The sequence below is a fragment of the Aedes aegypti genome, chromosome 2 (genome assembly GCF_002204515.2).
Source record: "Aedes aegypti strain LVP_AGWG chromosome 2, AaegL5.0 Primary Assembly, whole genome shotgun sequence".
NCBI lineage: Eukaryota > Metazoa > Arthropoda > Insecta > Diptera > Culicidae > Aedes > Aedes aegypti.
In genome coordinates, this window is record NC_035108.1 from 353,495,041 (window position 1) to 353,497,980 (window position 2,940).

The 2,940-nt window shown below is 39.9% G+C and overlaps 1 non-coding gene across 1 annotated transcript; it reads left to right on the forward strand.

The window, feature by feature from the left end:
- Positions 1-2,187: 2,187 nt before the first annotated feature.
- Positions 2,188-2,259, forward strand: Trnav-aac. The gene has a single exon. It is a non-coding gene; the product is annotated as a tRNA-Val (tRNA).
- The last annotated feature ends 681 nt before the right edge of the window (positions 2,260-2,940 follow it).

A 2,940-nucleotide genomic window follows, 5' to 3' on the forward strand; every position in this document is an offset into this window, starting at 1 on the left:
ATTCTACTTCTTCTTTTTGGCATTGACGTCCTCACTGGGACAGAGCCTGCTTCTCAGCTTAGTGTTCTTATGAGCACTTCCACATTTATTAACTGAGAGCTTTCTTTGCCGAAATTGCCATTTTCGCATTCGTATATCGTGTGGCAGGTACGATTATACTCTATGCCCAGGGAAGTCAAGGAAATTTCCATTACGAAAAGATCCTGGACCGACCGGGAATGGAACCCAGACACCTTCAGCATGGCTTTGCTCAGCAGAGACGTTGGGCAGACGTTGGGTATGCAAAACAAAACAGTTTAAAATGTTTACTCAAAAATGAAAAATAAATTGCTATCGACCAACATAAAATTACTAAAACACAAACTTTTTTCATCTATCCCCAAACCCATCCAATCTCGAATCATCTTCCAACGTGGAAAACATCTCTCTTCTTCGCCTCACCACGCGTACTATCTGCCGCAATTAAAGCTTACTTTTCAAATTGAGTTTTGTTAATTACACGCTCCATTTTCCGGCCAAAGTGCGGCATTTGCATTTTGTTTGCTCGTATAGGCGTTCGTCGGCGTTCTTTTTCTCTCTTCCTAATATCTACGAATTAGATGATGAAATTAGTTCCAGAATCACACGCAATTAAATCCGCCATGGCCCACCGCGTCGTTTCGGATGCCGCCAAAGCCGAGAGCAGAGAGGCCGCCATCTTTTTGATCTGCCCGTGAGGTATATACGGGGGGGTCAATGGAAATGAATTTGGATGGTGGTTAAATCTAATTTCCCATCCGCTCTCTGTCTCTCGCGGGTGCGTAGTGCAGGCATGTTGTTTGCCCAGCGGAAAATTTTCGCGCGCTCTCGACACAATATCGGTTCAAATTGATCTTAATTTCGGTTGTTCGGGGACTCGGTTTCAGTTCGGTGCGTGTTCTTTCGCTGTGTCGCTGGCATCCGTCCCTATGAGTAGATGTATACACATTTTGAAAATTTGTCCCCTCGTCATGTCAAGGGTATTTAGCGGTATGCTCACCGGTACCGTCAACCGGCAACTGAGTTCGGTAAAGAAGGTGTCGTTGATGAAATTTATCTTGATCTAAATCGAGGTTAGGTAAATTATATTCCCATTGTTTTAACTGACGGTCGACGTTTGCTCGATGGCGCTCTAATTGCATTACGACGGCAAACGATTAAATAATGATTGTGTTCCTTTCTAGCTTGGTGTGGGTTTCAACGCGCATTGCCGTTATTGAGGGTGAGAAATGGGTCAAAAATGTTGTCTTCAAATTGATTGCAAGATATGTTGCATAACCTAAATAGTAAATGTTATTCTAGTTGTAGATCAGCCACCAGAAGGCCGCTTCAATTGCACGTTTTCTGCAAATTGGAAGATTTGCGCTAATGCCAATTTCATCATCTGTATAGTAAAGGAAAAGAAAAGAAGGAAGAAAAAAAGGATTGGGTGCCCCAGATGGAGATGGCTCAATTGGTAAAGTTTTGCTTGACGACACGACTCCAAACTATTCCAATCTTGTTTGTGCTTTTTCGTCACCCAAGAATTGTTCTGAAGCATACCCAGAAGGGCCCTTGAAGTCATGCAATGCTCTATTACGAGCTTACTCATCAGCTTACTTCGAAGTGAGCAAAACTGATTCACGAGAATATACAACGGCACCAGCTCTACCTTTAGGAAGGTTTCCTTCAGTGTAATACGTTTAGCGTCATTATTTCCAGATAGCTTAATGTCCACTCTTTCCTTGAAGCGAATTGTGTGGAAAATTTCTTGTTAGAAACGTTATAAGTTGTTGTGAGATCACTTGAGGCAAGGGCAATTTTTCCCAAAAGACAAAACATCGAGGTGTGTGTAGACCTACGATTCATTGGATTGTTATCCAGTAAATTTAGTAAATTTAGACTCCGTTGTACATTACCTGACAAAACAGCTTAGAATCAAACTTCCAAGGCTCTGAACCATCGATTCGTTTAACTTTTAGTTAAAATTTGACAGTTCGATAGTTATTTCCTCTCCGGTTGAAAATAACCCTGCTCTGGAGCATGGTTAAACTTGACAAACTATGTTACTACACTCGCTCTGCACGCGTGTGTAGTAACATGAGATGGATGGATATGGGCTATGAAAGGGGTCTGTGTGATGCGTGGGGATTTGAATTCTAAATTTGTAACCAACTCAGTTCACCAAGTGGCTCGGTAGCTTAGTTGGTAAAGCGCTCGTCTAACATACAAGAGTTCTGGGTTCAAATCCCAGCCGAGCTCTTTAAGAATTTCGTCACAAGTTCCCTAGGAAAAGCTTCAGGAATTATCATAGTGATTTTATTTTGATTTTTATCAGAGTCTTCTATTGGGATCTCTTCAGAAATTCTTCTAGAGATTTATATACCAATTCTCCCAGAAATTCTTTCAGAGAATTTTCAAATGATGCTTAGAAGAATTGCTCCAGAATTTTCTCCTTCCTTCTTCCTTTCAAACTCCAAAGCTACTACCTCTAGTAATTTCCTCATGTTTTATTTTCCAAAAGTATCCTTAAATTTCCACCAGATATATTTTCACTTATCGTTCAGCTGAATTCTCCAGTTGTTACTCTACCAAATCTTCCTAGGATAACTACAGAATTTCTCCTGGGGAAATCCTAAAAGATTTATTTCAGAGTTTTTCCAAATAATTAAGGTGAGGGTTTTTTTTTAAGAAACTCTGCCGAAACTCTTTCGCATGTTCAAGTGGGTTCCTTCAAGAATTAATTGACGATTCCTCCCAGAAATCTAAAATTCTTGAAGGGGTTCTTCTTAAAACCTATTGTTTTCTAAGAATTTCTTCAGCATTTCGACCAAGTATTACTCATGCAATTTTTCCAAACATTATTTTTTAATTTTCTCAAAAATTCCCATGCTATTTTATAAGTTTATTTAAGTTTCTACAAGAATTTTCCCAATAATTCCT